The sequence below is a fragment of the Lissotriton vulgaris genome, chromosome 2_1, assembly GCF_964263255.1.
Source record: "Lissotriton vulgaris chromosome 2_1, aLisVul1.2, whole genome shotgun sequence".
NCBI lineage: Eukaryota > Metazoa > Chordata > Amphibia > Caudata > Salamandridae > Lissotriton > Lissotriton vulgaris.
Window position 1 is genome coordinate 1,661,959,631 of NC_141687.1, and position 21,592 is coordinate 1,661,981,222.

A 21,592-nucleotide genomic window follows, 5' to 3' on the forward strand; every position below is an offset into this window, starting at 1 on the left:
GTGCAAGTGCCGGATGACACCAATGTGCCTGTGAGGGTTCACACGGTGGTGGCGGGCAGAGGTAAGCTATATATTCCTTACTTATTGAGATTGAAGACTGAAGAGTGTGCTATCTGGGGCTCTGGGAGGGGGAGAGGGAGGGGGAGGGGCGCACCAGCAAGTGCAAGGAGCCTGCGCCCGCTATCTGCATGGGTGTATTATAAACCCACCAGGTAGTAGCCTCCTCTAAATGTACTTCGACTTAGCTGTGAAGTTTTTGGCGAGAAGAATCCCAATCAGATCTGAGATGAACTTGATGGATGGGATGAACGAAAAGCGAAAGAAGGGTGTAAGTAAGTGTGGAAGGACGAGAAATTTAATGATGACTGGCACAGAAGAATGATATGTGTTTGCTTGGTCCCCGAGGTGGCTGGGAAGAAAAGAATATGGTATGGTGCATGGCTGGGTGAATGATGAAGCAAGGCTGGGTGGAAGGAGAACAGCCTGGGTGGGTGAAACAGAAACTGTATGTGTGCATATACTTTGAATGGATGGATGCCTGGATCATGGTACTATCTGACTCTTAGATAGCATATGTGTATCTAGAGAGAGTAGACGGTCACTGGATGAACTAAGTGTTACTTTGAAGAGCATGTAGCACAGCACCCGCAAGTCCGTTCCAGTGTAGGAAAGGCAAGGAAAAGAAGTTGTAATTTTGTCCAAATACTACCATGAATAGTAGCAGTAGTTTGTATTGCAACTGCAAGCACAGCATATATACGGTTATTATGGTGGACACTCCCTACCTCTCTTAATAAGTTTAGTTTAGTAGTAGTACGTCATTCATGTGTGGGTGTATCACTGTTCACTCAATAAAAAGCAAAGCACCTAAAGTCATCCCATATGTAATCAAGTACATCCCATGTGAAGTGATAGATAATCATATTATTTAGCTTCTTCATTTTCCTTTTCTAGTACTCATTTGCACTGTAGGGTGAAAGTTAAATTAATTAAGCAGTAGCCCTTTTAACAGAGTATTCTCAGAGCCACCCGTAATAGAAAAGTAAGAGCTTCACCACCTGCATGTACTGGACCGGTACAGTAACGCAAGTCTGTCCCACTCATCATGGTGTGCGTCTGTTTTTCTCGGGTGCAAGTTCACTGCGCTGGCATTATGCCGGCTTGCATAAGATAACGTACCAATTTTCCTAAACAAGAGAGAAGAAGAAGAAGAAGACTGGTGTACTGTCATAGTCGACTGTAATGGAAGTCCATAGTGCTCGTAGAATTTATTCCTTAAACTCCCACTAATGTTAGAGCAAGGATGAAGAAGTGGGAGGTTAGATCGATACTGGCCTCAATAGTTATGTACTGTGCTTTCAAGTTGCTAGTTGTACTGTGACACAACTTTCTGCTCAATCATTTTGTGTTAATCTTAAGGAGCATTGGTTACAAACTATGTCTTTCTTTCTTCATATAGTTGCTCCTTCCAAATCAACAACACCAACAAGGAAGGAGCGGGCTCGAATGACCCGGCAACGGAGGCTGGATGCCACTGTCGCTGAATATCGGCGGCTGGTGGCCCTGGAGGAGGAGGACACGCAGTCTACTGGTACAACATCCACTGGGACAGCTGCATCCTCCTCCGGGCCCCCACGGGCTGCCAGCCAGCGCAGTGCTCAAGCGGTACAGAGCCAGGCTACCAAAGCCAACCGCCACCGCTGAGCAGCAAAGACAGCAGCTGCCCCCCACAGGAGTTGCAAGGCACGCCAGCACCGCTTATGCCTCAGAGTGTCCTACCTGGAGCAGGAGGTCCTAACTTATAAGACCTTGGTGGAGGGCCTCCGCTCCGACCATGCCACCCTCCGCAAGGAGTATGATGCCCTGGCCGCTAAAGTGAACAGCAGCCTGCCGTAGTGTCCCTTGCCCCTTTTTTAGAGACTTTTGGGGGGTGGGAATTGGGAGTTGGGTTGTTTTTGGGACTTTTGAAGGACAATCGTTGGGGTTAGGGAGGGTCTTGCGGGAGATTATTTTGAAACTTTATCTGAGCATACCTGTTTTTTACTGCTTTTGAGTCTGGTGGGTGGGGGTTTAACAGTAAGTTTGTTTTCCTGAAACTTAAGTCTGTGTCATTTTCTTCCTTTAAGTGTAAATGGCTAAATGTTTTCAACACTAAGTGCCTCTCACAGAGTAAGTGAATTCAAGAGTCCTAGGACTTTAGTAGTACTACCATCAATCTCTCGTCTCTCCTAATACTCCATTATACTACCTCTCACCAAACGCTTATCTTACCTGTAATTTGTAATTTGTGTTTGAAAGTAGTGCTAGGCCCAGGGCTGGCTCCACGGGAAATGGCGATTAAGGTTGGCAATCCTGGACGGATGAAATGTCCTCATTGCGGTGGTACTAGTGGTGTGACACAGTGGCAGTTGCATGCCTATGGAAACAAAGAAAATGAAACCTGGTTTGTCTCTTTACTGGAGCATTACAACAGTACGATAGAGAATATAGCAGGTGACAGTACACTAGAACAGTTCCACAGTGTAGCCTAACAAATGGTAAAGTATTGAAAGTATAACTAGTACTTGCGTTGAATTTCTTTGACATTGGCTACTACTACAAAAAATAGTACTGAAGCTGAGTAAGTCTAGAATATAACCTCGGATTCCTTACCAGCTTGTTGCTATGACCTTATCCTCCCCAGCAAGTGTGTGGAATTATTGATGTCATTTAGTCACACATCAATCAAAACCAAACAGCCCGGGGGAAGAGGGTTAGGGTTTGGAAAATGGATGGGAATGGGGGTTTCTTTTTGGGTAGGTTTTGTTGAGAGAAGAAAAAAAAAGCACAGCATGGACAAACAATAATTGAAGATAAAGAAATCTTTGGGTACAAAGCTAACCATAAATCTTTTAAGTGACATAAGGGAAGTGCATGCACTACTGCATGCATTGTTACTGAAAAGTAAGTAGTACTTTCGACAACCGTGAATGACAGAATGCGACAGTACAGGGCTGCAGCGTTTTCACTTGCCTATCTCTGCACTCAGAGAAACACTTCTTACATTAAATTAGGTTTAAAAAATAGCCGAAGTAACACCTATAGAATGGCTGTAGGGATCAATTTAGATGCAGAGAGAGATCCAAGAAATGCAGAGTCACACTCATAGAAGTTCACAGCAATAACATTACTTAAAAAAACATTACAAAAGAATGGAGACTGTATCTGTATGTTGTTGTAGTTGTCCTGTTGAATTTGGTAAGTAAGTTGCATGCATCAAACCATTCCTCTTATTAGCGGCACTCCTCCATTCCAGCTGACGCTCCGTCCATCAATGTTGGTGACCAGAAGACACCCTATCCACTGCCTGCCTGGCGGATGCTGAATTGCGGCTCGCTAATGTGAAGCCTGACTTCATCCTTTTTTTCCCATTGCACAGACTGAAACCCGGCCTGTAATTATTGATGGAAAAACAGGAAGTGATATTAGAACACCACTGACAAATAAATATAAGGTATGTACGCTGTATAGTGCAAAAAGTCACACTTTGAGTTTCCTAATAGACAGTACAATATTTTTGAAAGTGCGTACTCTGTCTGAGTCTCCTTTTGAAGGATAAATAAGTATGGGCAAATTAATTTAGCGGATCTTTCCCCTCAAGCTAGGTGTACTGTAAACTGTGTTTTAGAACAAAATTAGACCTTCCCAGCAGTGCTCCCACACAGACCCTTACTAAAGCCAGTCGCGAAAATGTAGAAGACCCCCTATCAAATCTCAATAAACGAGGCCTAGTAGAAAACTGGTGAGAAAACGTACTTTGAAAGTAAAAGTAGGCTCAAATACCCCCTTACCCACTGTGGATTGTATTCAAACCACTTGCAAGCAAGCAAAAGTATCCATACCCAGCATCGCTCCAAGACTCGCAAACCCCCCCACAAACAGCCCCCCACCCAAACACATGCAATACAAATACTGCTAACCCTAACAAGCACTAAGTTAAGAATGGTGGAAAACGCTTTCTTTAACTATGCCAAATCCCCCCTTTCCCACCATGGATTTTCTTCGAATCACTTGCAACCAAAATTACACACTCCCACGAGTGCTCTAAGAAGATCCCAGAACTCAGTTGCAAAAATCTAGAACACCCCGAAACACATGCAATCCTGCTGCTAGGACTAACCCTAACAAACCCTAAGTTACAAAAAGTGCCAAAAGGCTTTTCGGCATGGATTTTGTCCAAAACACTTCTATCCGGTATTAGACCTTCCCAGCAATGCCCCAAGACCCGCCAACCCACCCGCAAAAAAGCACAACACCCCCAAACAGCCAAAAAGGGAAATATCATACTTACAATATTTATCGGCCTTCGGTCCAAACACGCTGTGCAGCTAGGTCATAACTCCCGTTTTCCACCACGGATTTCCTGAAAAGCAAATGCAATCAAGATTAGACTGTCCCAGCAGTGCTCCCAGACCCCAAAACTCACCCACAAACACCCGGAACCCCCCCAAAGAGCACCTCAAAGGCAAGCAAGTCAGCAAAAACGCAAAAAAAAATTCGCCTCCGATTTGGTCCAAACCACTTTTATCCGGTATTAGAGCTTCCCAGCAATGGCCCCAGAGCCGTCAACTCAGGCGAAAACTAGTAGAATACCCCCAAACAGCCAAAAAGCAAAAGTACAAAAATGGGGACTTAGTCATTTTCCTGGCAATTTCCAAAATCACTCCGCGCGCGCTCTGCAGCTAGGCCCTAACTCCCCTCTGCCATCATGGATTTGCTTCAAACCTCTTGCAATCAAAACTATCCATAACCAGCAGTGCTCCCAGACCCCAAAACCCACCCACAAACACCAGGAAGCCCCCCAAACAGGCCCCCGAAAACGCTACATTGAGCAAAATGTCAGAAATAGCAAAAAAAATTCAGCATGGATTTTGTCCAAACCACTTCTATCCGGTATTAGACCTTCCCAGCAATGCCCCAAGACCCGCCAACCCACCCGTAAAAAAGCACAACACCCCCAAGCAGCCAAAAAGGAAAATCTCATACTTACAATATTTATCGTCCTTCGGTCCAAACGCGCTGTGCAGCTAAGTCATAACTCCCGTTTTCCACCACGGATTTCCTGAAAAGCAAATGCAATCAAAATTAGACTGTCCCAGCAGTGCTCCCAGACCCCAAAACTCACCCACAAACACCCGGAACCCCCTAAAGAGCACCTCAAAGGCAAGCAAGTCAGCAAAAACGCAAAAAATATGTCACCTCCAATTTAGTCCAAACCACTTTTATCCGGTATTAGAGCTTCCCAGCAATGGCCCCAGAGCCGTCAACCCAGGTGAAAACTAGTAGAAGACCCCCAAACAGCCAAAAAGCAAAAGTACAAAAATGGGGACTTAGTCATTTTCCTGGCAATTTCCAAAATCACTCCGCGCGTGCTCTGCAGCTAGGCCCTAACTCCCCTCTGCCACCATGGATTTGCTTCAAACCTCTTGCAATCAAAACTATCCATACCCAGCAGTGCTCCCAGACCCCTAAACCCACCCACAAACACCAGGAAGCCCCCCAAACAGGCCCCCGAAAACACTACATTGAGCAAAATGTCAGAAATAGCAAAAACAAATTCAGCATGGATTTTATCCAAACCACTTCTATCCGGTATTAGACCTTCCCAGCAATGCCCCAAGACCCGCCAACCCACCGGCAAAAAAGCACAACACCCCCAAGCAGCCAAAAAGGAAAATCTCTTACTTACAATATTTATCGGCCTTTGGTCCAAACGCGCTGTGCAGCTAGGTCATAACTCCCGTTTTCCACTGCGGATTTCCTGAAAAGCAAATTCAATCAAAATTAGACTGTCCCAGCAGTGCTCCCAGACCCCAAAACTCACCCACAAACACCCGGAACCCCCCCAAAGAACACCTCAAAGGCAAGCAAGTCAGCAAAAACGCAAAAAAAATGTCACCTCCGATTTGGTCCAAACCACTTTTAGCCGGTATTAGAGCTTCCCAGCAATGGCCCCAGAGCCGTCAACCCAGGCGAAAACTAGTAGAAGACCCCCAAACAGCCAAAAAGCAAAAGTACAAAAATGGGGACAGTCATTTTCCTGGCAATTTCCAAAATCACTCCGCGCGCGCTCTGCAGCTAGGCCCTAACTCCCCTCTGCCACCATGGATTTGCTTCAAACCTCTTGCAATCAAAACTATCCATACCCAGCAGTGCTACCAGACCCCGAAACCCACCCACAAACACCAGGAAGCCCCCCAAACAGGCCCCCGAAAACGCTACATTGAGCAAAATGTCAAAAATAGCAACAAAAAAAATCAGCATGGATTTTGTCCAAACCACTTCTATCCGGTATTAGACCTTCCCAGAAATGCCACAAGACCCGCCAACCCACCCGCAAAAAAGCACAACACCCCCAAACAGCCAAAAAGGAAAATCTCATACTTACAATATTTATCGGCCTTCGGTCCAAACGCGCTGTGCAGCTATGTCATAACTCCCGTTTTCCACCACGGATTTCCTTAAAAGCAAATGCAATGAAAATTAGACTGTCCCAGCAGTGCTCCTAGACCCCAAAACTCACCCACAAACACCGAGAACCCCCACAAAGAGCACCTCAGAGGCAAGCAAGTCAGCAAAAACGCAAAACAAATTCCGCCTCCGATTTGGTCCAAACCACTTTTTTCCTGTATTAGAGCTTCCCAGAAATGGCCCCAGAGCCGTCAACCCAGGCGAAAACTAGTAGAAGACCCCCAAACAGCCAAAAAGCAAAAGTGCAAAAATGGGGAGTTAGTCATTTTCATAGCAATTTCCAAAATCACTCCGCGCGCGCTCTGCAGCTAGGCCCTAACTTACCTATGCCACCATCGATTTGCTTCAAACCTCTTGCAATCAAAAGTATCCATAGCCAGCAGTGCTCCCAGACCCCGAAACCCACCCACAAACACCAGGAAGCCCCCCAAACAGGCCCCCAAAAATGCTACATTGAGCAAAATGTCAGAAACAGCAAAAACTTTTCCCTCATGGATTTTGTCCAAACCACTTCTATCCGGTATTAGACCTTCCCAGCAATGCCCCAAGACCCGCCAACCCACCCGCAAAAAAGCACAACACCCCCAAACAGCCAAAAAGGAAAATCTCATACTTACAATATTTATCGGCCTTCGGTCCAAACGCGCTGTGCAGCTAGGTCATAACTCCCGTTTTCCACAACGGATTTCCTGAAAAGCAAATGCAATCAAAATTAGACTGTCCCAGCAGTGCTCCCAGACCCCAAAACTCACCCACAAACACCCGGAACCCCCCCCAAAGAGCACCTCAAAGCCAAGCAAGTCATCAAAAACGCAAAAAAGAATTCGCCTCCGATTTGGTCCAAACCACTTTTATCCAGTATTAGAGCTTCCCAGCAATGGCCCCAAGACCCGCCAACTCACCCGCAAAGAAGTAGAACACCCCCACAAGTGCAGAGTCTTTCTTCATTGGGCGTAATACAGCCCTCTGCTTTGAGGGAAATAGGAGTCTGGAGGAGGAGGATAGAGGAGCATGCTCTTGTGAACTTGTGAACCTGAGGAATGCAGACTGCGGCACCTCCAAATCAATAAGCAAACAAGTGAAGTCAGTTCTGCTGATGGGCTTGTTTTTGTGATTAGGTGATTAAAGTTTTAATTATATTAACTGTGCAAAACAAAGAAAGACAGACACACAGGAATAAAAGTGAAAAAGGACGAAAAAGAAAGTTATTGATTCATTTGCTCCTTTTCAGGGCTCGGTGTCAGGGAATAAGAATAAGAATTCGTCCTCACACTCTGCGAATTTAGACAGGAGTAGGTCAGTGTCACCTAACAGAGAACAAATTCCCTCATCTAAGTTGCTGTCCTCCTCGTCTTCATCCGGCGTTTGTTCTCGTACATTGTAATCTGGTGGTATGAGGTGCTGATTCATCTTGATCATTTTTAACCTCTCCACATTTTTGGGCGAGAGGCGGGCCCGTTTGGAAGTTACAATGCCACCAGCAACACTGAAAACACGTTCAGAAGACACGCTTGCGAGTGGGCAAGACAAGTAGTTTATAGCCAGGTTGGAGATCTGTGCCCATAATTCTTTTTTCCCATGTCAATACGCCAATGGGTCAGCATTAACATAGACCTCTGTTGAGTCATTCAGATAGTCCTGCACCATCGACTCAAGGTCCTCCAAGGTTCCTCCACTTTGCTTACTTTTTGCTGTGACCTTTTGAGAACCAAACCCAAGCCGAGTTAGCCAATCCTCTTCTGCATCCAATGTTACTGTTGTGTCTGGTGCAGATGATCCGGTTGCCGGTGTCTTTAACAGCTGAGAGGTCACTTGTGCCACAGCCACAGGTGCAGAAGTGGATTCTTTTGACTGGGGATGGCCTGCTGATGCTGATGTACTGCCTTTTCCTTCAATTTGCTGCTGTTCTCTTTCAAACCTCTTGGCTGACAAGGCTAGCCAACGTTTGTACTTTGTAACATCTTCATCACCAAAAGGAAAGAATGCTCTGCCTGCCAGCGCCTTTTTGTAGCGTGGATCCAGAATAGTAGCACAAATGTAATGCTGTTCTGAGTGGATCATTTTAAGACGTTCATCACCAAGTAGGCGCTCTAATAATTTCTCAGCTAAAACAAAAGCGTCTTGCTTTTTTTCATCTTTTTGAAACATAGAAGACACCGCCTTCAGTTGGTGCTCCAGCATGCGCAACAATGGGATAGCTTTTCCCAAATTACAGTCCTCCTTGCTGACTGCACGCTTGAAGACCTCAAAAGGACGAAGCATGTCTGTCAGGCTTTTAACTAGGTTCCATTGCGCCGCATCTAGCCTCAGGTCCTTCTGAGCTGTACCCAGTGTTAAGAAATAGTGATCGAGTACCGTATACTGCTCATACAGACGCTCAAGCATGTAGAAGGTTGAGTTCCAACGTGTTGCCACCTCCTGGATGAGTGCTTTCACTGGCATTCGACGTTCATGTAGCAGGCTCCTCAGATGCTTCCGGGCCTTAAAAGAATGGCTGAAATGGTTGCACATTCTTCGGCAGGTGGCCACTAACTAGCACGCTGGACTGTCTTCATCACTCAAGAATTTTTTAACAACCAGGTTTATACAGTGCGCCAAACACGGCACTCTGAAATATTGACCCAGCTCCATGGCCTTAACTACATTGGCGCCATTATCCGTGGAAACATAACCAATCTGGCGTTTTTTTGGGGACAGCCAGTGAAAGACCTTTGTGTTAAACTCATTCAAAATGTTTTCTGCTGTATGACGTTTCTCCAAGCCAAACATGGCTAGTGTTGCATGTTTCCGAGCAGCTTTAAAAACTTGGTCAGGGTCAACACCTGCGTTTAGCTTTGCTTTAACCCCTGAAAATGACCCAGTGTGCAGTGATGCACATGTAATCAGCACCTGCGCCACTGGTCCACATGTCTGTTGTCAGATGTATAGTGTGTTTTAAAAGAAAGAAGTCCCAAGAGAATGGACAAAGTAAGGGTATGTCCAATTTCAATAAGTACTCCTAGGGGTAAAACTATTATCTAAAGGACAGCATGCCATCAATTGGGCGGGAATGGCAAAGGTACAAAGTGGTGTGTTCAAGTTATAACAGTCTCTTAGCATTGGGCAATAATGAGTTATCATAAACTACTGCAATATTTACTGATTAAAAAAGTGTAAAAAGATGAACTACTGTTTGAAAAAAGGTATCCTAATAATAAGACAATAAGAAAGGGCAATCACTATTGTGATATGATGTTGGACATAGTGAGATGTACTCTTAAACTGCACCAAAAAATGAATGGTAACTCTGTGTTTTTTCAAATTCATTCAGAATCAGTCCTGAAGAAGGTGTACTAGCAGAAAACCGAAACGCCGCGTCGACTTTTTTGATTCTTTGTGTTTTTAACGTAATTTTTAATAAAATGTATAACATGTTGTTTTTAAGATTGTGATAATGAATAATGAATTAATTTTGTATAAAAATAAATCTAAACAGAGTTTTACCAAACATGTAATGTGATGATCATCTCTTTTTTAATCAGTAAATATTGCAGTAGTTTATGATAACTCATTATTGCCCAATGCTAAGAGACTGTTATAACTTGAACACACCACTTTGTACCTTTGCCTTTCCCGCCCAATTGATGGCATGCTGTCCTTTAGATAATAGTTTTACCCCTAGGAGTACTTATTGAAATTGGACATACCCTTACTTTGTCCATTCTCTTGGGACTTCTTTCTTTTAAAACATTCTTCCCCCCAGTCCCCTACAGTCTGCGTGGGGTCCTCCTTTTTCTTTGTAACATCAGATGTATAGTGTGAACAGCACTCTTCTGCAAAGCTGCCCCAATCACCTCCAGCACATCTTCATGTAGTGCTGGAATCGCAACTCTGGCAAAAGAGAACCGGCTAGGAACCTTCCATTTAGGGCAGAGGGCTGCCACTAATTCTAGAAAACCAACCCCTTCTACAAAAGAAAAAGGGAGAAGGTCCAGAGCTAGCATTTTAACCAGCTTAGTGTTATACAGACGCGTCAGTGGGTGGTTGCGATCATATGGCGCGTCTGAAAACAACATGGTTCTAATGTTGCCCTGGACCAAGCATTTACGGGATGATGATGATGATGACTTCTTCGACCCAGTTACGCTCGCTGATGAACTTTTTTGCATTGGTGTCTCACTCTCTCCCACACTCTTAGTGTGGCTCACATGGGGTGTGCTGCTGACAGGGGTACTGGGTGTAAGTGAAGTTTTTGACACGTCTTCTTCCTCCTCGTCATCATCAGATGAAACATCAACGTTTTCTTGACTTGCAATTCGGGCTTCCTTGATCTCCTTTAGGTACGCAAACCATTGGACAGCGTGCTGTCTCTCAAGATGACCTCTCTGGCCTCCGGTACCATAGTTGGTACCAAACTTACCACCACTAACTGCATGCTTACAAATGCTACAAATGGCGAAGTTTTCCTTTTTTGGGCAAACACTAAAGAAGTCCCAAACTGCGGACTTGAAATGTCTGTGAGGGCCGGAGGAGGCGGCGATACTGGTGGTGGTGGTCATGCTGCTAATGCCAGATGAAGTGGAGGATGTGGCTTGCCGAACTTTAGTACGTTGTGCACTTTCACCACCACTAATTGAGGTCGAGGTGGATGGAGGTCCCTTCTGGCGAGGAAGAAATATGGAAGCGGTACGTGTTAGTGTACTAGTTATTCCAATGATTGTGGTGTTTCCATTGCCTCCTCGTCGACAACATCATCACGCTCAGCAGCTTCTCGGGCTAGGGTCAAATTGTCTGTTTGCGGCCTGCCCGCTGGGGCTGCAGTGACCTTTATGATGACTGGGTCGTCGTCGTGAGAGTCTTCATCAGCAGCAGTATCCATCACTTCTTGTTGAGCCTCATCACACTCCATAACTATGAGACTTTGGACGAGCTTCCTTTTACGCTTAACTACCTTTGTCAGATTATGGTGTGCCTCACTCTCAGACGGCAGTGGTGCTGGTTCCCAATTTTGATCCGTATCATCAGAAGGAGGTGTGCCTAAAAAAGATGTAGACACCACCCTTGATCTTTTCCTTGCTATGGATGAGGAAGACAATGAATGATCAGGAGGAGTGGCTTCCTCAAATGATACCTCGGCTTGATTGTCGATTTCCTGATGTGCCCCTACTTCTGGAGGAACAACAATTGGGGGCACTTGTGACCCTCCATGCACCTCTGCTTGCTCATCTCCTTGCGCTGCCTCTCCTTCCACAAGTACTTGGGCTTGTACTTGCACATGTGGTTGTTGTTGCGGCTGTGGTTGTTCAACACTCGTCAGATGAGTTACAACAACCTGTGTTGATTGAGGGACATTGCTGCTACTTTCTTGCGATGAGCCAACATCACTGGTCGATGGTGATTGAACAACTAGACTAAGTGCCTCTGCAGCACTCAAGGGCTTAGACTTAAGTTGGCGTGGTGGTGGTGGTGGCACTGAGCCCAATGGAGCGGGGGTGCTGCTCCCAGCTTGGTCCCCAGCAGATGCCGCTGCTGCTGCAGGCGTACTTTTTTTTTTACTCCCAAAAAATGTAGCGGGCGGCACACCAGTCTCCTTGGTAACTTGCTTCTTCTGCTCCTTACTGGCAACTTTCTTGCTAGAGGAGCTACGGGGAACTTTTTTTGGGGCCATCTTGTTCAGAGGTCAGAACCGCAGGCCGCAGTTGCACAAGTTGCAGAGTTTTATGTGGCCAGACGTGACGTCGCGTGACGTCATGCTGCACACACACACCGCTGCAGGACTTCTTCCTGGCACTGGTGGTTCTCTTGAGTCTTGTGCCCCTGAAAGCAATGGAAGACAGAGGAACATCAGTTCAGTTATACACCCCAAAAAATCTAAAAACACAGAAAAATCAGCACAATCCCATGCCATCCATGCCCTCCATGATGTTTAAATTCAAGACACCCCACAGAAAGACTAGGGCCATGCACCACTCACTACCCCTGGCCATAATGGTTGAAACCTAGGCAAAATGGTTGCAGACCTAAGAACACTGCCTGCATTCAAAATGGCCCCCTGCCTCCCAGCACATGGCCTGCCTGTACCAGCACTCAAAATGGCCCCCACCCACATGGCCTGTCCCCATGAACACCCCAAAAAATCGAAAAACACAGAAAAATCAGCACAATCCCATGCCATCCATGCCCTCCATGATGTTTAAATTCAAGACACCCCACAGAAAGACTAGGCCCATGCACCACTCATTACCCCTGGTGAAAAGGCCACAACAACAGCCCAAAAAACGAAAAACACAAAAAAATCAGCACAATCCCATGCCATCCATGATGTTTAAATTCAAGACACCCCACAGAAAGACTAGGGCCATGCACCACTCACTACCCCTGCCATAATGGTTGAAACCTAGGCAAAATGGTTGCAGACCTAAGAACACTGCCTGCATTCAAAATGGCCCTCTGCCTCCCAGCACATGGCCTGCCTGTACCAGCACTCAAAATGGCCCCCACCCACATGGCCTGTCCCCATGAACACCCCAAAAAATCGAAAAACACAGAAAAATCAGCACAATCCCATGCCATCCATGCCCTCCATGATGTCTAAATTCAAGACACCCCACAGAAAGACTAGGCCCATGCACCACTCACTACCCCTGGTGAAAAGGCCACAACAACAGCCCAAAAAAACTAAAAACACAGAAAAATCAGCACAATCCCATGCCATCCATGATGTTTAAATTCAAGACACCCCACAGAAAGACTAGGGCCATGCACCACTCACTACCCCTGGCCATAATGGTTGAAACCTATTCACAATGGTTGCAGACCTAAGAACACTGCCTGCATTAAAAATGGCCCCCTGCCTCCCAGCACATGGCCTGCCTGTACCAGCACTCAAAATGGCCCCCACCCACATGGCCTGTCCCCATGAACACCCCAAAAAATCGAAAAACACAGAAAAATCAGCACAATCCCATGCCATCCATGCCCTCCATGATGTTTAAATTCAAGACACCCCACAGAAAGGCTAGGCCCATGCACCACTCACTACCCCTGGTGAAAAGGCCACAACAACAGCCCAAAAAAACGAAAAACACAGAAAAATCAGCACAATCCCATGCCATCCATGCCCTCCATGATGTTTAAATTCAAGACACCCCACAGAAAGACTAGGCCCATGCACCACTCCCTACCCCTGGTGAAAAGGCCACAACAACAGCCCAAAAAAACGAAAAACACAGAAAAATCAGCACAATCCCATGCCATCCATGATGTTTAAATTCAAGACACCCCACAGAAACACTAGGCCCATGCACCACTCACTACCCCTGGTCAAAAGGACACAACAACAGCCCAAAAATCGAAAATTCCAAAATTGTAGCTGCAGCAACTGTAATGCCCCAAACAAACTTACTTGTGAAATTTCTAATCCAAAAGTGATCCAAAGAAAGTCAAAAAGGCCTCAAATCCAAATATCCAGCAGCATCCACAAAAAGTATCCTTCCAGGTCAAGAATCCGAATGAAAGTGACCAGCACATGAAGAAAGCACTGGGAGGAGCCTGCTGGACAGGAACAGGAAGTTGGAGACTGTGGGGCACTTCCTTCCTCCCACCCCCCCCCCAAAACAAAATGGACTCCTTGCAAAAAAAAGTGCAGGCAAATGTCAACCTGAGGAGTTATTCTGATAAAAATCATCATTTTCAGAAGGTTTATGCTGCTTGCTGGTGGATTTCTTGTGCAGAATTTCAAATTTTGTAATTTCGCCCATGCAAGATTGTTGCTGCTCGCCGCATCGACATGTTCGCAATTGCGAACTCTCGCGATGCGTGCTGTGCAAGGTGGCAAGCCGCGATTACATAATCGCGGTCGCCAAACTCCCGCGGGATCCCGCAGCAAGATCCAAAATGGCGCAGCACTTGCAAAATATCGAGAAAAACAACTCTGCAAACGCTGAATGACGGTAAGTGAACGCCGCACGCCGCAAAATTGTATCACCAAGAAAAAAAAATCCGCTGCGTGCGAATTTGCGGATTTTCGGTAAATTCGTGAGCGTTCGCGGATTGCAAATTTACCGAAAATCCGCAAAATCCGCGAGCGGAACTGATTTTCCGCCCATACTTAATTTTGATCAAGCCATAGTATCAGGCTCCACGTGAACATAGGTTTAAAGTCAATGAAGCCGGCAGTGGGGGTGCCTAGTAACAATGCGCAAGTTACATTGCCTTCAGTAGCTCACTGCGATTTTCACTCATCAGAAGTAGCTCTAATTACAGAAAAGGTTGGAGACCCCTGTTCTAACCTGAGGAGTCACTACTAAACGCTAGAATCAGAGTGAGATTATACTGTTGTAATTAATCTTTACCTTTTCTGGAATCCAAAGCTGCATAAAATCTTTTAGCACCCAGATCTCTTAACACACAGTTCTCACAAAGATGACAAGAGTTAGATTCTGAAGGGGGCTGCATGGGAACGTATGATTCTACTTCCTTGAGGAGGTCTTGTAGAGGAGGCTAGCATTCAGAGCATGGTGATGATCTGATGGGAGGAAAAGTTTGACCTGGAAGCCATGGCGTACTATATTCTAATCATGAGTAAGAGGCTGGAGATTGGCAAAAGGAGGGATTTGTCTGTTGCAGAGGGGCACAACTAAGGATTCACTTCTTCGTTGTAGAGGGGCAGCAGAGGGCGATAGTCTGCACTTTAGCTGTTGGAGATAGATGGGAAGGAGCAGTTCTGTGACACTATATCAAGGTTGAAATAGTTGGCTAAAAATATTGCTTCCACTACATCACCTACCCCTCTATAGTCAAGGTAAGTGCATATTTACTATCAATACCTCCACATCTGTTTATACTTGCCTTGATATGTAGTAGTTAGTTGATGTAATGATTGCAATATTTTTGTCATGTGACATACTGTATGTGACACAGCAGGAGGGTACCAAATGATCAATCCTCTTTTGAGTGTTTCGTTCCCCCTCAAGTGCCCTAGTTACACCCGCTGTTCCTCCATTGCTTGCCTAGAGAGGAGCTGCCCCCAGCATATGAGAGAGTGAAGGATCACATGCTTTGTCCCTCCAGGGTGCCAGAAGCTCTCCCAAGTCCATTGTTCCTTCAGGAAAAACGTGCATTTTTCCTTTGTAGGGCTATGTGTGGGGCACTGTGGTCAGATGGCAGATTGGAAGGCTCTGTTGGGTTAATCTGGAGATCCTGAAGGCTCTTTCTTTTTCTGCACAGGTTGTAGAGCACAGTCATCACTCGCCATGTGGAACCAGTGGAAGGCCATTGTGATGCTGCTTCTTGTCTCTTCCAGCTCCCTCGTGGTCGGTAGGTGTCACTCACACACTTGCATATTGGTCCAATTGTTAGTGGGCGAGATCAGTTTTACTGCAGTTAACCCTGAACATATCCTTTTCCCCTAGCATTTTCACTTGCGAGTTCCACCTATCCCATTTATTTTTCAGGTCTAAGGTAGATTGTATATTTTGAAAAAAGGTTTGATAGATATTTTGAAAACAGTTTGATAGAAATAACAACAACAATGTCAGATATCAATACAGAAACTTGCAAATATTTTACCTCATAATGTTCTTGAATAAATTGCTATTTTAACTACAGGCCTTAATCATTTTTAGAAAAAATCTTGAAGCCGTGTCTATGCCACTTTGTGAGACACTTAGAAACTCTGGGATACCCGTTTATCTGTATCCTGACGATACCCAGATCTACCTGAATGTCTCATCCCTGGACGATACTACCCTTTCTCCAACACCTTGGCAAGAATTCAAGCCTGTGTTGGGGAGAACATGGCGGCTAGCGGCTAGCTGATCGCAGAGGCTCCAGCGGTATGGGACGGTTGTTGCAATTTAACGGACACATTTTGGGGTGGATGACAGCACAGTAAAGCCGGGGATGAAAGTGAAGCCAAAGTGGACTAAACTAAACAAAAAGGATTTTGCGGTTAGTACCTGAAGACAAAGTCGCGCCACGCCGCGTTGAGGAGTAACAGAACAGTCCGACATAGGGTGACCAACTGGCATGGGTGCAAATTCAGGACAGTGAGTCTAAAAATTCAGGACAAAGGGTCAAAATTCAGGACAAAAATTCAGGACAGAAGGTCAGAATTCAGGACAAAAATTTGGGACAAACTGTACATTTTACCGACACATCAGAGGAGGTTGCGCAATATTACATACGTAAACAGACAACCAACACATGTACAAATCAAAATACGTTTATATTAGATTGAGAGAACCTTGCACTGCATCTGTTGTGTGCCGGAGTGAAACTTAAATACCTGCGTTTGCATATTGGATGCACCTGGGTAACATTAGCCAATATGAAACCATCACCCTCCAGAGCTTGGCCCCAGGTGAGGTGACAGAAGCCCATAAACAAAAACAGTTTGCCATGCCCTGGGCTAACGTCATTAGGAGCTGTGGTGGTGATCCGGGGGAGGGGGAGTGAGGTTGGGGCAGGGGGGTTCTTACCTGAGAAAAGTTTGCAAAAAGAATGGGCAAATGGTGCCTTTCTAAGATTATTTGAGAAAGCAAGAAGGTTAATAAAGCAATTGTGAAAGTGTAGGTATTACATCAATAAGGAGATTTGACGTAGGGAACCGCTTATTTAGTATAACCACATAGCTGTTAGCTTGTCTGACATGGCTGCCCATCTCTCTCTGCCCTGGCTCCTCTCGAGCCCCAGCCTCTATCTTCCCTCCTGCCAGGCCCTACTGTTTTTGTGCTCTTCCCTTATCTCCACCTAGGTCCTAGGCAGTCAACCCCTTGTGCTGCCTGTGTTCCCTCGGTTCCAGCACATTGTTTGTTTGCTAGAAGTCTCCTGTGCTATCGTTTGACACCTTTACAATGCTCGTATGCTCCCTTTCCACCTGATGCTCTTTCTGGGCCATTAGCCTCCTGTGCCTACACATAGGCATGCATCCACCTATCCCGGCCATGGGCCCACCATTCGCCGTCTCTCCAGGTCATATCCACCACCAACATCCATGCATTCACCTGTCCACCCACACCAAGTCTGCATGTATCAGTCCAACAATACAACTGCTTCAATCTCCCCACAACACTGTAGGCACCCACAGCTTTGAGCTACCTACTCACTTACCCTTCTTTACACAGCCAACAATCCACACATTCATCCAACTGTCATATAAATATGACTGTATGGGCACTTATATGTGTTGTTTGACTGAATGCATATCTAAATACATTTCTCTTTGCGTTTCTGAGTGTATATGTGCATCTTGGTATTGTCTAGTGCATATGGGGAGCTTAGATGTGTTTTTCTGTTCATGCAGTATACAACCATGTTACTGAAGAACATTCATCACATAAACCTAAACAAGCTGTACCTATTGGCTTTGCCAGTGTTTATTGGTAGTGTGGCATAAGCAGTAACCCACCCCCCTCTTGTGATGTGTGGTGTTTGTAAGAAAGCAACCAAACAACAATGCTGTTAAAAATAAAAATAATTAAAGGAATAGATTCATTTTAATAAAATGAGGAAGGAATGGTAAGTGACAACAATCACAGGGATAATGCTAAAATATACCTACCTACACAAAAAGCAAACATGTTGCAGGTTACCAATATGTTTTCCAGTAGATTCATGAGAAGAGTTGGATATTGCTCCCTGCTGTTGGTACGGGAATTATTCCAAGAAGCACACACACTGGTTTAAGATGTCTCCTGTTCTGGCAGTGTGCCAACTTTACATCTGAGGAAATCTCCCAGAAGTCATTATAAGCAAAATATAACGTGGCCCAAGTCATCATTATCAAGATGGAGCTCTTCACAAAGTTGCCCTCTCCCAAGTACAAAGGAATTCCAGTGCCTTTTATAACCGATCCAAACAGGGCATACCACAGACAAAAAGCATGTGCAATGCAATAGGTTTCACATTTACGCCTATTTGAACTATTCACATTGTAAATAACAATGCCTTTTCTTTTTGTTTTCGTTTTCAAACATAAATATAAGGCAGTGTCATTTACAATGCCAATAGCTTAAACTCGCGTAAATGCGAGACCTATTGCATTGCAAATGCTTGTTATTCATACCTCTGCTCTTCCAGTTGTCTACTGAGTAGTAGTTCCACTACACCCTAACAATGCTGAGCGAGTAGGGGGCACAGCATAAACAGGAGTATATAAAGCTTCAGTGGCCCCTGATTAACTGAAGCCATTAATGGAACCCCTTAACCTTAAAGATGACAGTGGCATTGCAGTGGCAGCTGGTAACACTCACTGAGCAATGCACACACGATCGATCCGTGAGAAGAGCAGTGAGTGAAAGAGGAGGCCCAGCAAATGCTGTCACTGGCCCATTATCACTCTGTATGTGATAATTAGGCCAACATACAGAATGATAATGGACCTGATAGCAGCCAGCAGCAGGCCACTGATCACAGTTGGAGCGTGAGCTGGACCCCTGCTGTGACATGCACAAGACTCTCAGACTGCTTGCAGGGGGCGGCTGAAATTACGGACAAAAGGCGTCCGTGAAAGAATACTTCACGGACAACGGACAAGAGGCCCAAATTACGGGCAGTCCGTGAAATTTAGGGACGGTTGGTCACCCTAGTCCGACAGCCGGCGAGCCAGAGAAACGCCAGAGAGAGCGCCGAGTCATAAGAGGCTCGGAAGGTGTGTAAACATGCAGCAGCGGGCCCGCTCCGACGCCGCACAGTGAGTTTTGTTTAGGGCTACCGGGGGCATAAAGACTTTTGCTTTTTGTGGTTTGACGCCCCAGGAATGGCACTGGCAGTGGCCGGGCTGACTCTGCTGGCCACGGCAGCAGCTGCGAATGAGGGGGCCAGAGGAGACTGGGGGGAGGCCGTATTGGAACAGAGGAAGGGGTCTCACAGTGGGTACGGGCAGCTTTAGAAGTCAGACGTGGGCGCAGAGCAGCTGCCAGACTCTCCCATAGTGGCAGAGGTTGGGGGAGCCGGGGCAGCTCAGCACTTAGTTTCCCAGAATCCCCCAGGAATGGTTCAGAAAAAACAAGTAAAGGAGAGCTCTTGTTAGATTCACCCTCTGGTCTAAACAGTGTCAGACTCCTCGAAGAAGGCAGAGCAGCTATAGATGGTGTCACTCAGGGAGGTATCGAAGAAAGAGCATAGGAGGTAATACACAAGAGACTCCAGCACTCAGATATGCTCTTAGAAGCACAAATAAGAAGCATGATATAAAAACGGCTGACATATTTAATGCTCCTTATAAGCCATCCAAGAGCACAAAGGCAGCAACCTCTGAAAGGCGCACCAAAACTGCAAATATAACAAAGCCAAAAAAAAGGAGAAACAATAAAAATCTCAAGCTGACTTCACCGAACCTTCTAACTCACCCGATTCAACTTCAGGTAAAACCTACAGCTTCATTAAAAGAGTATTTTAGGACTGTACCCAGTACCCTTATACTGAAACTAATGAATGGTGTCCTGGATACCGTGGGTGGCCATATAGAAGGGCCTTATAGCTTCCCAGAAGGGGTTTTAAGTCCAAATAAGTTTCAAGTACTGGGGGGGGGGGCAGCTAGAAGCGGCTGAAGCGGAAGGTTCCATGATGGCTGACGTAAGTGCAGAAGTAGAAGTTAGAGACTCTAATGCTGACACTAATGCTGCACTGTACTCGTAGGTGGGAATGCACCAAAGGCGGGTCAGAATCCAGCTAAGGAAGTGGGGAGTACATGTTCTTCCAACGAGAATAATGGGCACATCAACCTGTTCTGCAAATTCTACAATCTTTAAGTGAGGAGATGAAGAACTGTTTTTGGGTCTCAGAGAAGAACCAAGGTGAAATTAAGACTTTTTGAGAAAAGTTGGAAGACAAGACTGATTACCTGGCTGCAAGGACCACAGCATTAGAATCTACAGTCGCAAAACTGACAGTTCAGACTACGGAAAATTCAAAAGAAATTGACAGAATAAAAGAACGTGAGCTGGGGCTCCAGGAGAAAATAGAATCCATTGAAAACTCCCCGAGGAGAAACAATCTACGCCTGCTTAAAGTTCCGGAAGGAGTGGAGGAAAGTAATATCAAAGAATTCGTGGTCAAATTGATCAAACAAGTGACCCTATCGAATCTACTGAACAAGATCTTATCAAGGATATACAGAGAGTTCACAGGGGGGCCCATTCAGATTAAACCCAAACAAAACTAGACCTAGGAAGATTCTGGTACACTTCCTAACTTACAGTTTGAAGGATGAAATACTAAACAGAGAACTAAAAAAGAGCACTTTAACCGCAGAAGGGATAATGTTCCAGATAAGGTCAGATGTTTCTTTGATAACTGCTTCCAGGCAGTGGGAGCTAGGGAACCTACTTGACCCCTTTAGACAGCTAGGTGCAACAGCTCAGCTAACATTTCCTTCAACCTTAAAAATAATGTATAATAACAAAATGCGGGTGATTAAGAGAGTGGAAGAAGCAGAATCATTTTTACAATCAATATTTGGGGCGGGAAGGGAGGTGACAGTCAGTTAATTTTTCAGACTACTCAGATTTCCTTCTTTTTTTTTCAGTATAGTTTATGTCCTCACTGCTTCAAAAACATTAATTTCTTGTTTTGTAGATCAACTGCCATATAGTCAATAACCGTCCCAAGAAACCAGGGAGGGATGATTCAAGGCCAGAGTAGGGCCACAAGAGGAAGATTGGGGGTTCTCCAGGGGAGCACTAGGGGGGGGGAGAGGAGGGGTGGGGGGCAGTCACTGGGTGGGGAGCATTGGGGTACAAAAAACAAAAAAATATGTCAGAAGCGCCAAGATAGTTCTTCTAAGAAGTATATTACCCATATCGAGAGAAATGCCACAAGTTAGGATTGATCAGGTAACATACCTGAGGATTTTATAGTGGAACTTGAATGGTCTGAGGGTAAAATATAGAATGGAGAGAATTCTACAATACCTAAAAGACACTTCTGAACAAATTCTTATTCTTCAAGAGACACACCTCACAGAAAAAGAGCTGAGAGACATGTGTAAAACTAAAAAATGGATCCAGGAAGTAATATGTACCACAAAGCAACTGACTCCGAAGGGAGTGGCTATTCTCATCAAAACCAACGCAGCTCTAGCAGTGGAAGGGGCTAAAGT

General features: G+C 45.4%; 1 long non-coding RNA gene across 1 annotated transcript in view; it reads left to right on the top strand.

The window, feature by feature from the left end:
* Positions 1–21,592, top strand: part of LOC147733030 (uncharacterized) — a 140,100-nt gene that overhangs the window by 39,694 nt on the left and 78,814 nt on the right. The window contains exon 2 of the long non-coding RNA XR_015308696.1: positions 15,718–15,807. This is a non-coding gene — a long non-coding RNA (uncharacterized LOC147733030). The remainder of the gene's footprint in view (positions 1–15,717; positions 15,808–21,592) is intronic.